The sequence below is a fragment of the Physeter macrocephalus genome, chromosome 10, assembly GCF_002837175.3.
Source record: "Physeter macrocephalus isolate SW-GA chromosome 10, ASM283717v5, whole genome shotgun sequence".
In the NCBI taxonomy this organism is placed as follows: Eukaryota; Metazoa; Chordata; class Mammalia; order Artiodactyla; family Physeteridae; genus Physeter; species Physeter macrocephalus.
This window is the reverse complement of record NC_041223.1, coordinates 37168551-37182219: the sequence shown is the minus strand read 5'-3', so window position 1 is coordinate 37182219 and position 13669 is coordinate 37168551. Positions and strand designations below refer to the sequence as shown.

The 13669-nt window shown below is 36.0% G+C and overlaps 1 long non-coding RNA gene across 1 annotated transcript; it reads right to left on the bottom strand.

The window, feature by feature from the left end:
* Positions 1–492: 492 nt before the first annotated feature.
* Positions 493–13433, bottom strand: LOC114486958 (uncharacterized). The gene is made up of 5 exons (XR_003681441.1): positions 13400–13433; positions 11140–11209; positions 10586–10751; positions 3081–3411; positions 493–511 (listed from the first exon to the last, which is right to left on the bottom strand). It is a non-coding gene; the product is annotated as an uncharacterized lncRNA (long non-coding RNA).
* Between the last annotated feature and the right edge of the window lie 236 nt (positions 13434–13669).

Sequence of the window (13669 nt, the reverse complement as noted above, 5' to 3'; positions counted from 1 at the left end):
ACCTGTGTTCCCTGCATTGGCAAGCGGATTCCCAACCACTGTGCCATCACCCCCTATTTCTTCGATCCCTCATCCTTGAAGGTAACACACACAGAAGGCTTTCCAAGATATCTAGCCAAAATTAATGGTTCTTGTTTAGTTTTCACAGCAGCCAATATTTGCCTCTGACATCATACTTATCAGAATCTGCCCTGGATTAATTTATACATCACATATATATTGAGGACCAGTTATATGCTGGGTTCTGTGCTGAGTCTCAGTACTTCCTTTGGTCCCAGCCTTGCCCAGGATCCTGAATTTTAGAAGGCCCTCCAGCCACACCCCTCCAAATGGGCTGGAGGTCTGTGGGCCCGGTGGGGCATGCTCATCCAGAGCCCTGGTCTCCTTTCCTAAATCACATACCTGGGACTCCAGAATTACTTGCTTAAATCCACACTGAATCTGCTTCTGCACGGGCCTCTTACCCTGGTCCTTCCTCCAGAGAGCTGATTTGCCATTAGTATGCTCACTCCTAGGGCCAAAAAGAAGCTGTTATTCAGTAGGGGAGAAGGTACAGAGCTTGGATATAAAGGGGGAGATCCTATGCTGTAATGGGAAAAGAAAGGAACAAGCTAGTAGTTTCATTTCTATCATGCCCCAGACCCTACAAATGTCAGTTATGGGCCTGCTAAGACTGTAGTTGGAATGTCTATGTCTTGTTTTTCATCCCAGAGATTCCTAAACTTTCTCTGCCTCTATAATCTTTTAGTATCTTTGTAATTTTTTCATGGCATAACTAGGGCAAGAGAAATGCCTAACAGTTTCACTTATTAAATCCAAGCTACTTAATAGTAGTAATTCACATGATATCTTACAGATGTCACATGTTTCCCTCAAAAATGTAAAGTATCCTGCAGCTACCCTATGAATTTTCCAGAGACCTGGAATACCTCAATGCACAGTTTTAGAATTGTGGTTCTATCCACTAGAGTATGAGCTTCTTTGGAAAAGATATTGAGTCTCATTCATCATGACAAATTATATTTTCCAAAAATGACAACATTCGAGTCCTACAGGCTTTTCTAGAAACTTACCACTCTCTCAAGGAGATACGAAGTCTAATTCCCTTCCCTTGAATTTGAAGGGACTATTGACACACTGCAATCACTGAAATGTGGCAGCAATGGCACTGCATGACTTTCAAGGCCAGATCATAAAAGGTGATACAGTGTCTACCTTGTTACCTTAACCTCTTGCTCTGAGCTGTCATGTAAGCAATCCAACTGCCTCGATGCCTCCATGCTGTAAGGAAGCCCAAATTATCCCACTCAGAGAGACCACAATGACAGGCCCTGAAGCTACTTCAAGGAAAATAGAGTCCTCAGCTCCTCTAGCTCCCTCCTCTTCCAACTCCAACCACTATCTGAGTGCAACCATATAAGGCACCCAATGCCGTAACCACCCATCTAAGCCCTTCCTGAATTCCTGCACACAGAATCTATGATCATAATAAAGTGACTGCTGTTATTTTAAGCCATTAGTTTTGGAGTGATTTTTTTAGACAACAATGGTAACTGGAAACATTTTTTTTCTTATTGCCTTGACAGCACAGTATATTGAATATTTTGAAAGGTTAATAAATGCTCATCAAATTGAATGGAAAAGTGGAAAATCTCAAAGTATCAGTGATTAATCTAAAGTTTCACATGTATATGTTGAAAATATGGAAACTTAGGTTATATGTATTCTGATTTCATAGCAAACCTAGGATACTAGGGTTTGATCTTTTTAGAGTTTTAATAAATCCCTTAAATGAGTCAATTACCTTGCCTTTTCATGGTAAGGTACATGTCCTCACAACAAAGGGCAGGAAAATAATTCTAAATACTCACTAGCAAGCTCACTATATCATGAGGTCACCGTAGGGGTCGTGTATGCTGAATTATCAATTCCAGTTAATTGAGGATTTTAATTAGTCAATTCAGATTAAGCAAGGTACTACTATAATTGGTGGATTCCAAAGGCAGCCATCTGTTCCCTTTGTGAGTATTAATATTATGTCCTATAGCGCCTATCAAGGAAAAGAATTTGTCAATTAGAAATTCTCTTAACATTAGCAAAAGGTGAATGCTTAGGAAATAAAAGGGAAGAGCTGGGGAGAAAACAGACTAAAGACAGGAAAAAAGAAAAAGCCTAGGAAGAAAGGAAACAGTCCAATTATTTGCTATGTTAAGAGAATCAAACTGAATTTAACTTAGACATCTGTTTATGCCTGTTTTTTTTTTCCATTGGAGTGGAGGGAGGTAATTAAAATGCCATGTAGCTGCTTGCCTTGTATGCATTTCTAAGCATAATTCAAACTCTTATGAATCTGCCCTCTCAAAGAAATAGCTGATTATAGAAACAGAACAAAACCTCTTTGATCCCTCTTGTGATACAACTAGGTCATGAGAAGTAGAATTCCAGATATATTTTGTTTTAAATGATTCTTCATGAAAAATCTGACTTGGGGAGGTTTTTGAAATGAACAATGATGGAAACCAACACAGAATATAAAGCAAAAGACTTGTTGACATAAAAAAAAACACCAACTCTGCAAAGGTTACCTAAATGGACTTATTGTTGACATGACTTTTTTTTTTTCCAACCTCCTTCATAATAGGGTTTTTTTTCTAAATGAACAATGCCTAAAAGGTGCAATGATATATTTCAGGTACGTGTAACAACAGACGAATTGTGCCATGCAAAACCCCATAACATCTTGGGTACGGGTGGAAGAAAAAAAAAGACAATATTTATGAGTTTCTCATAAATTTCAACCTGTTTTTCTAGTAGTTTTGTTATCTAAAATACATAAATGTATCTTTTTCTTCTAGGCAGAGGAAAATTATTGTGCTTTTGGAATTAATTGCGCCTCTCTCTAAAAGCAAAAAGTTAACATATTTTGTGGAGAACCTAGTATTTTTTAACACTTACTTGTAAAATAATATAATTAAGATAAGGCTGTATATAAATTAAGGTGTTTTTTTTTTGTTTTTTTCCCCCCTTATAAAGAACAGACAACCTCTTACAAACTAGTTTAAAAACAAAAAGAGACTCACATAACAGTAAAGTTCAGAGTAAGGACTGGCTTCAGGTGTAGCTCAATCAAGAACATGGCTCTGTTTTTCTACAATTTTCTTGGTTTTGCCCTTCTTCATAATGTCATCTTCAGGCTTCCCTCATGATTCCAAAACAAGTCTCCCAGGAAGGTGGGTTTCATGTGCTTTTACTCACATCTCCCAACCTGCTTGAGATTGAATTTTCAGTGCAATCTACTGATTGGTCTATACCAATTCGGGTCCCACTCCTGAACTGAAGGCAGTTCAATCCCACACAACTAACAGCTGCTACACAATGAGGAGGGGTGGCTCTTCGAGGAAAATCTGAGTACTGCAAGGAAGGAGGGAAAAGGTGTATAGGATACCAGAAGATAACTGATGTTCACTACAGGTAGTTCGTGCAAACAGTCACAGCAGCGCTTATGTTTTTGGGCAAGTATAACTATGGGAAAGTATAAGATTTTCACTAGAAAAAACAATCTTTCTGTTCTAAATTATGTTTTTAACAAATGCAGAAATAATGAGTTTATCAGAAACAAATCAGAGTCAAATTAGCAAGAATTTCAACTATGGAAAACGGTTTATGTAATTCTGATTCATCTAGCAAATATTAACTGAGTACTTACATATACCAGGTGCTGTGCTAGGTTGATATTTTTATTAGTCTATTAAGTATCATTGAGATATAAATAAATAGGTAATATAATTGCTGGTAGCCTAAGACGCATTATTAAAGTTTAAATAAATAACATATATGATTTCTCTTAGGCTTTTAGAAATAGCCCCCCCCACCCCACCAAAAAAATATATTCATGACTACCATTGTGTATCATGAGTGATACGAGGGCCCCAGATTAGGAGCAATGATCAAAATAAAACAGAACAAAAGGTGTAGACACTAATATATATGCAGAAATCATATAAATCCTATACACTGTTGGTATTAACTTTAAAGCTCAATCCTCCACTAAATCATTCTCTAGCATGAAGATACACTCTGATGAGGGGCTTCCAAATTTCTTATTTACCATTGACTTCCCTACAGGAGTCAGATAGAGCCACCTGGACTCAATCTGAGCTCAATCTGGGGTGGTTTCTTCATCCTATGACATGGAACCTCTCAACCCCAGACCTCAGGGTGCCACTGGGTATGCAGTACAAGAATTAACCTTAAGAATTAATATCATTAGTGTTCAGGTAGCTCATACCACTCACAAATTTCTCTCTAACAAAGAATAGTCTGAATTTCATATATTAGTCAAAACCTAGAAGAAGCGTACCCAGGATGAGCCAAGCATGCAGCTGACTTCGTATCAGCAATGAATGCATGCTGAGAACTCACTTTCCACTTTCCAGATTTCTGTTCTGCACCCACACAGCCAACCTGTGTTCAGACAATCATTTTTACTAAACACTTCACCTCCCACAAAGCAATAGTGTGTATGATTTATATAATTAATGTTTGTAAGGGACTGCTAGAGCCTGGTCTGAAAGATGCCTTTGAAGAGGAAAAGATTGTTGATGCTATGATGTCCTGGATTTCTTATCCTTATCAAGACTGCTTCTATGAGGAAAAGCTACAGAAATGATAGATGGGACCATTTTTATTCAGCACAGTTACAGGTGGCAAAACACTGCTGTAGGACTCAGGCAAGAATATGTCCCTAGGCGACATCAACTGTATAAACATGTATCCTGTCAATCACTAAGAACGTAGGTACCATACTTTATAGACCAGGGGTAATGTTAATTCCATCCTGCTTACAGTGTGCTCTGTACTAGAAAAGTTCAAGGTGCTTTGCAAGCACCATAATTTAGTGAAGCATGAAATGAAAGCTACACATAGGAAAGGTGAGGTATTTTGAAAAATTAAGACATTATCTTTATTCAGCTATTAACCAAGAAGGATTGACATTCAGTACTACAAATGCTTTCCCCCATACAGACTACTTTTGTTGTTATTTAGTGAAGGAAGGTAAAGGAAATTGATCTTCACTGAGGGTATACAATGGACTACACATTGCTAGGAGGTTTCACATTATTTATCTTGTTTGAACGTTAAAACATCTCAGTGAGGTATATTTTATAGTTGAGGAAACTCAGGCTTAGAGGAAACATTAATCTGGCTGAGATAACGTAGGCTACCATGTGACAGAGCCAGGAACTTAAGCCAATTTTGCATGATTCCAAAGCCATTGCTCTTTCCATTACACATACAGAGGTGGACTAATAAACACCATCAATCTAATAGTTTCTTTCTTTTAGGAGCTTGTCCTTACCATTGCAAAGAACCGAAGAAACATATATTTTTCAAATAAATTATTCTTGAAATACCCGTGAAGCTGTCTCATACCATGCAAGCCCTCATTTCTCTTTTCCATCCCTGAATTGTGGACAAGAATATACAGTTTAGTATTTGATTACTTACAGGAAGCCTCTATTTTAAAATAGTACCTGATTTATACCTACCCACTGCCAATCAGACACATAAACCACCTCCAACACTTCTACCATCACTGGGGGCAATAAAGTCATGAATATGGTAGGAATTCCAAAAAGAAAGAAAATTATTGAGTTCATCAGTGAAAACACAGAAAGTATCTGACAAAACAGGAATGCCTTAAGATACTGTGGATGGGCAGGCAGACTCAAGAAGCTCTCAACTCGGGGTTTCCGGGGCTCCCCTGATGGCGCAGTGGTTGCGCGTCCGCCTGCCGATGCAGGGGAACCGGGTTCGCGCCCCGGTCTGGGGGGATCACGCGTGCCGCGGAGCGGCTGGGCCCGTGGGCCATGGCCGCTGAGCCTGCGCGTCCGGAGCCTGTGTGCTCCGCGACGGGAGAGGCCACGGCAGGGGGAGGCCCGCGTACCACAAAAAAAAAAAAAAAAAAAAGAAGCTCTCAACTCAGAAGTAAGTTACCCTCCTGTAGACTGAAATTTTAAAAGATACTTTGTTATGCTATTGGAATTTTTTAAAAATAGCAAATCATTTAAATTCATTTAAAGGATAAAATATCCTTTTCTTAAAATACACATTCCACCAAGGGGCATCTAACTTTCACAATTTAGGGATAATTCAGATGGTTTTCCCAATACTTCTGTGAGATCAATTGCACCGAGGAACTGTCCATTTTTATTAGGAGAATGAAGATGGAAGTAGTTAATTTTGAAGCATGGGGCAGCTTGAGGGAAGTTCAAGAATCAAGGTACAGTGCTAGGCTTGGGCCAGTATGAAGGCATTCAGTACTAGTAACCTGGGGAGATAGGATTAATAGAATAAAAGGTAGATAGAAAGGGATATGAGAGGATGTTAAGATGACATTAGAGGATTTGGGAGAGGTATTTGACAAAATGATTCTAAAGTTATTCCAGAACTATAAATACAAAGGACACGACCAACAGCTGAATGGATATACAAGTGTGGTATTACCTACAATGGAATATTATTCAGCCATAAAAAGGAATTAGGTTTTGATACATTACAACATGGATGAATCTTAAAAATATACTAAGTGAAATAAGCCAGGCATAAAAGGACAAATATTGTATGATTCCACTTAAATAAAATATCTAGAATAGGCAAATTTACTGAGAGAGAAAGTAGATTAGAGGTTACCAGGGGCTGGGGGAGGAGGGTTATAGGAAGTTATTGCTCAATGGGCACAAAGTTTCTGTTCGAGGTGATAAAAAGTTTTAGAAAAAGAGTGGCAATGGTTGCACAATACTGGGTATATAATTAAAAATGTCACTGAATTGTATGCTTAAAAATTGTTCAAATGGAAGATTTCGTGTTACACATGTTATGCCACAATAAAAGAAATAGTTAAAAAAAAAAAAGAAGGAAGCAAGAGGAATGAAATTAGTCCTTGCCTTGCTATTTATTAAAATGCATTATTTTAAAATTATGATCATTAAAACAGTGAGATCCTGGCACAGAAACAAAGAAACAAATAAATGGTATCAAGTAGAAAGTCTATAAAACGACCTGTTTATACACATGTATTTGGTATGGAATAAAAGAGGAATTTAAGTCAGTGAGAGGAAAGAAATGTATGAGCATCAACTAATGTATGAGCATCAACTAATGAGCCACCTGAAGAGGAACTGCCTCCTGAGGGTAGGAATTCTGCCTGCCTTACACAGCAATTATTCCCCAAGCAAAGTCATACCTGGTACATTGTAGGCATGCAGTTAAGGTTTGTTGAATGAATTAAAATTCATCCCTATGTAATAAAATATACCAAAATAAATTCTAGATTGAATAAAATTTTTTTAACTGGGAAAAAACATCAAATACTGATAAACATGAAAAAGTAAAAACCTCTGTACATATACATTAAAAGGTACATAAATATGATTTAAAAGAAAATGAGAAGCTGAAATAATTATATATGTATATTTGTAATATATGAGAACAACATTGTGCCTTTATTTATAATCAGCACTTTTAACTCAATAATAAAAGGACAACTACCTCAAGAGAATAATAAAGTGTATCAACAGTCATAAAAAACCACAAATAACCAATAAGACTATGAAAAACATCTTACATCATTAATAATCAAAAAAACTAAAATTAAAACGATAGATACTATTTCACCCATCAGGTTGGCAACTATCAAACTATCTAGCGTTAGTGATGATTCAAGAAATGAGTTTTCTCACACATTGCTGGAAGGGATATAAATTGGTCGAACTGTTATGAAAGATAATTTGGCAGGAAATACCAAAAGTGTTTAAAATGTGACTACCGTTTGGCCACCTGATTCTATTTCTAAAAATTTAGATTAAAAATAATTTAAAACACATACACATTTTTAACCTACAAGGTTGTTTATTTCAGCATTGTTCATAATAGAAAAAAGATTATAAACATTTCAATGCCCAACAATAAGGAATCATTAAGTGAATTTATGGTACATCCATACCAAAGAAAACTACACTATCAGGAAAAAAAAATGTTATAGACTATTTAACGAAATGAGGGAAATGTTCATTTTATATATATTTAGGTTTAAAAGCAGGTTATTAAATATTATTAGGCAAAATGATCCCATGTTTTGTGGAAAGGAAAAAATACAAAAACTGAAAGAATAATTATCAAAGTACTAATGGTGATTATCTGTGATTGCCAGGTTAAATGGCAATTTAAATGTTATTATTACTAACACAATCTACTAATTGTTCTTCAATGAACATGTATTGCTACTATAATATAAAAGCAATAAAAGATGGCTTTAATTTTCATAAAGAAATAAAATAACAAGGAAGTTTGTCCTCTGTTCTCAGGACCCACGATTAATCAGCTATAATATCTGTCTCTTTCCCTGTGTCAAGCACATTTCTAAGAGCACTTGACACTATTTTATTTGATCCTTACCCTTTTATTAGGTATCATTAACCCCATGAATGAGGTCCTGGGTTTAGAAAAAGGAGTGTGTTCAAGGCCATGAAACTAATGGCAGAGCTAGGAATGCCCCCCTGGTGTCTGATGCTAAAGCTTATGTTCTTAACCACAAACTTTCCCGGCTCTGTTATGGAGTAGTTAGGCTTTTTGAGGGTAGACAAAAAACTAACCACCAGGTATCACAATTTCTATGAGAAAATGTTTTGGCATTCCAAACAACACACTTAGAAATGGTCATTGGGAAACAAAATTTTTCTTAAAGTGTGTCACTTCTACCGATTTGCACAGTCTGTGTCTGTGTCACATAAATTCTTCTCAGAAGCAAAGTCCAGTACTGGGTAAGAGCACTAGCCCAGAATTAGATTCCCTGGGTCAAACATGACTCTTATCTGTCCCTTAAGACCCATAAAACCTTGTGCAGTTATTTAACATCACTGGGTCTGACTCCTCATCAGTAAGGTAAAGATAATGAAACATCCAGTTATAAGACAAATAAGTACTAGGGATGTAATGTACAACATGATAAGTATAATTAACACTACTGTACATTATACATGAAAGTTGTTGAGAGTAGTTCCTAACAGTTTTCATCACAAGGAAAAAAATTTTTTCCTGTTTCTTTAATTTTGTATCTATATGAGATAATGGATGTTCACTAAACTTATTGTGGCAATAATTTCATGATGCATATAAGTTGAATCATTATGCTGTACACCTTAAACTTATACAGTGCTGTATGTCAATTATATCTCAATAAAACTGGAAGAAAAAAATAAATAAATCTAAATTCACATACATGCATGCATACGTACATACATACAATGATTGTCCTACCTCAAGGGGTTCTGGTGAGGATTAAATGAACTAATCCACATAGCGCTTTGATAGCTTAGTGTCTGTCACATAGCAAACACTTGATAAATGGCAGTTACTCAAATCATTAATGTATTCTCTGGATAGTAAACTCTCCAAGGGCAAAAATCACATGTTACATTGCTTTTGAATTTAATGAGCACACTAGATGTTTGTTCAGTGGCTTGAAGCTGAATGTGAAGTATTATCTGAAGGGAAGTCTCTGCACTGCAAGCTCTCTGCTCTGATTCAACTTCATCGAGAGCCCTACCTTGCCAACCTTTGTTCACTAATAGGAGCCTTGTTTTATTCTCACTTGCAATGCAGTGACTAAAAGAAAATCACAATTTTAAGGCTGTCTTGCATTTCATTATTAAACATTATTGCCGTTTACTGATTGCATATCCAATGTTTAAATGCAAGTTACTTTCATTTCAACAAGGCCTTTCAGGGAAGGATGTAATTTTACTAGTCTAAAAATCGTTAATTAACACCTGAATTGTAACATCCTTGAATGTTTATTTATGGCACCCTGTAGAAAAGTAACTGTAACCTATTTCTCTCTTTCAGCAAGAAAGTAGCAAGAAGGAATCAGGACTCAATCTTCCACTGAAAGTATTCAATCTGGATAAATCTGAGATGGCTAGCAGTGTTCATGTTCCATGTGTTACTTTGAAGTCAATGAAGCGGAAAACCTCACTTTAGAAAGTTCTCTTAATCCTTGAGAGTATAACAGTGTGCTGATTTTAATTATGACATGACAGATTGTAAAACAAATCTATAAATATTGATGTGCAAGTCCTGGCATAATTCTGTGAATACTCCGCAAAACAGGTAGTGAACATGTTCTTTTATCTAAATTGGGTCATATTAAATAAACCCAAGGAACCCAATTAAAAGCAGTGAGTTTCCCCAGGACTCAGTTAACAGTCTTACCTGACAATGCTCTTCTGGTGGTTAAATGACTTGCACTGAGCAACAAAGATGAAGAATTCCATTTATAAAGACAAATTGTCCTGGAATTTTTCTTCTATTATAATGTTTTCAATTCATATTAGTGACAACTAAAACAAGGAAGAAACTTGACTGGATCAATCTAATGAATTATAGCTCTAAGCATGTCACTTCTCTTAAAAACCTCCAGTGACTCTCAAATGGCTTCAAGACATGCAGGATGGCATGCAAGCTCCACCATGACTTGGGTACAGCTTAATTCATTTCCCAAGACAACTCTTTCCCTTCCACCCACCTTTCCTCCATATCCTTCACTCCAGCAGAGGATCATCCATCTTCCCCTAAGAACCGCCTGCACTCTTCAGGTGTCTGCAAATGCTGGTCCTTCTCCAGGAGAGTGTATTTGTGAGTGTAGTTATTCTGGACATCCTTCAAGGCTCTGCTCACTTTTTCCCTTAACCCTATCGTTGCACCAAAGGAGAGGTAAGGGGTTAGAAACCTCCCCTTCTCATAATGCTTAAGAGCAATACAAAGACATCTCAATAAACATAATATCTAAATAAGAATAGTGTGATTGTCGTATAAACAGAAATTGAAGACAAAAGTCTTTGGGACACTCCCACCCTTCCAACAGGGTTGCTACCTTTAATCTTATACAAAAATTTTGGTGCTGCCTCTGATTCGATCTCCCTTTAAAAATGAATCTTCTTTCTCTTTGTGCCCATAGCATGCAGTTTTCCTTTTACTTTGGCCTTGACTACATCCCATCTCGGTAACAGTTGTTTGTGTTTAGACTGCCGTGTTACTTCCCCTGTTATTTCCTGAGAGCAGGAATTGAGGCTTACTCACCAGGTATCACTCACACTGCTTAACAGAGAGAGAGAGCATTACTCAAAGTAGGTGTTCAATACTTAGTGGCCTGGAAATGAGAACAGACAAATTGAGAGGCACAGTCTGAAAAATCAAGCCATGATTAATGAGTTAGCCTTATTAATTTCAAGTACACACACTAATAGTTCTCTCAGTGATTTCTGTCTATAATCTCTGGCTTTATTTTCAGATCATTTCCTCCCTCAGTTCTGTTTATTTAGTTCCCACTCTGATGTTCCTAATGTATTAGTTCCCAAACAACATTTTTGAATGAGAACAAAGAGTTTCGTTGTTAAAATTAAAGTATGGACATCCTTTTCCCAATTCGCACACACACACAAAAATAAATTTATGGTTAGTATGTTTTCATGTTAAATTTTGTTCAAACCTTTGTTATTTCAACTAGAAGCTATGCACGCAAGTATACAGCTAATTTATCAATATTTCATGCGTTCATGTACGGAGAACATGATTTTTCAGTTGTTCACCTGAACACCAGAGAGACTCACTCTCCCAATCCTTTAACATAACAAAAGTTTTAACATAACATTGCACCAAGAGGTTCAACTATTAGTCTGCTTTTCTAAGGATCTACATTTTTTTAATTGCATAAGGAAACTAATTTTAAATGTAGATGATAGAATAGATAAAAGATAACATATTTCAATATCTAAAATAATATAAACTGGAATACAGTGAATGTAATTTTTTAAAGTGGAGAAAATACACACAAAAATATACAATTTGTAAATTTCATGTTACAAATGGTGGTTTAATTACAAAATGCAGCATTTTCCTGTGATGTGAGTTACTGGTCAGTGCCAAATATTACGATAGCCTTTTATAAACTAACAATCAAGTCATGTCAATTAAAAAACCTTTAATTATTTTGTGCCTTTTATATCTGTCTATATACAGATACTTTTATCTATCCATTTGTATGTAGGGAGACAGATACATATATACCCACATACACCGTTTTATTGGTTTTTTGTTTTCTATCCATAACTTGGTCTATTTTCAGACTCTGTTAATGCTTCTGTTGAGACAGTTTTTCTAGCAAAATCCTGATAGCCAGCCTTGACAAGTGCTGCAGTGCTGTGAGTTTAGATTCATGATTCAATAATGCCCTAGGAGTCTCAGATTAAAAGTGCTATGGAAACGTACTTTCCATGTACCTTTCTTACATATTCAAGGCAGAGTACACAGCTTCTCCATGCTGCAGCTGAGCATGGTTGCTCTCTACTAAGCACCATGACATTTTGCTTCCAAACAGACTGCACTGCCCTGATGAATACTGCAGTTCGTCACAGAACTGTTTTCTTTATTCATTTCCTAGAAATGGAATGAGCTATTACTTAAGACCAAAATCTATCTCTAAAAAATTTTAGTCATATGTTCCCAATACATTATGACATTATTAAATTATTTTGAAGTCTAAAGCCAGAAAGAAGAAAAAAAAACTTCTGTGCTGTCCCTTCAAACAATAGATGCCAAACTTGCTGTTCTTCTGTTCCTTGTAACATACTACTTCAATAGGTTTACAAAGCACGAAGGTCCAAAAACAGCCTTCAATTTTTCTACAATAAATCTAAAATTAGCAACTTCTTATTTCCAGTCTATGAGGGGTATTTTTCCCCATAAAGTTTCTATCAATTTAAAAATAAGCAGATAAGGGCATAAATGTGCACACATCTAATCAATGTATCCTAATAAAAGTGTGAAGAAAAATATACATGGTCATTTGCATTCTACTGGGAAGTTGCTTTAGTCTTAAACTTTTCCATAGCACTTGATATTTCAGAAACTTATAGAGTCTCTTTCACTTTCATCAAGTAATACCAACCAACCAGATCCATGAATCTTTGATTTAACTTTTTCTAAAACTGAAAGAAATTTTCCTATGGAGAATCCACATTTTTATAACTATGTGAGGCACTGGTCCTATTAATGTCAGTTTATTAATAGTGAGAGCATAGAAAATGACTTATTCACCTATTAGGAGATAAACCATTGTCTTCATTTATACATAATATGAATGTTCATGCAATAATTAATGCAGATACTTGGGGAAAAATTTTAGACAAAGAAAATAATTGTTTTAAACAAAATAAAAATTTTAAATCTGTGAAAAAGGCAATCATGTAGCTCGTTTAGAATTCAGCAGCTGGATAAACTTTTTCTTTTTTGACAAATAATGTGCTTCCTCTTTTCCGATTACAAGAATTAGAAAACTCACTCTGCTCTGACTTGGCTGCCAGGAAGCTCAGGAGTGACCTAAGGGCCCATTCACAGCAAATGGTTTCCTGCTCATGTTTAAGTATATTCTTTTCAATTTTTTTCATGATTTTTTTTTTACTTCACGGTTGTTTATTTCCATTTTATTATTCTGATGTATCTAAATTCTGTATATATGGAAAGAAGCAAGGAGTTCATTAATTTTGACAAGAAATTCATTCACAAATCATTTATTGTGTATCCATTATGTGTCAGGCACTATTCTATTCTA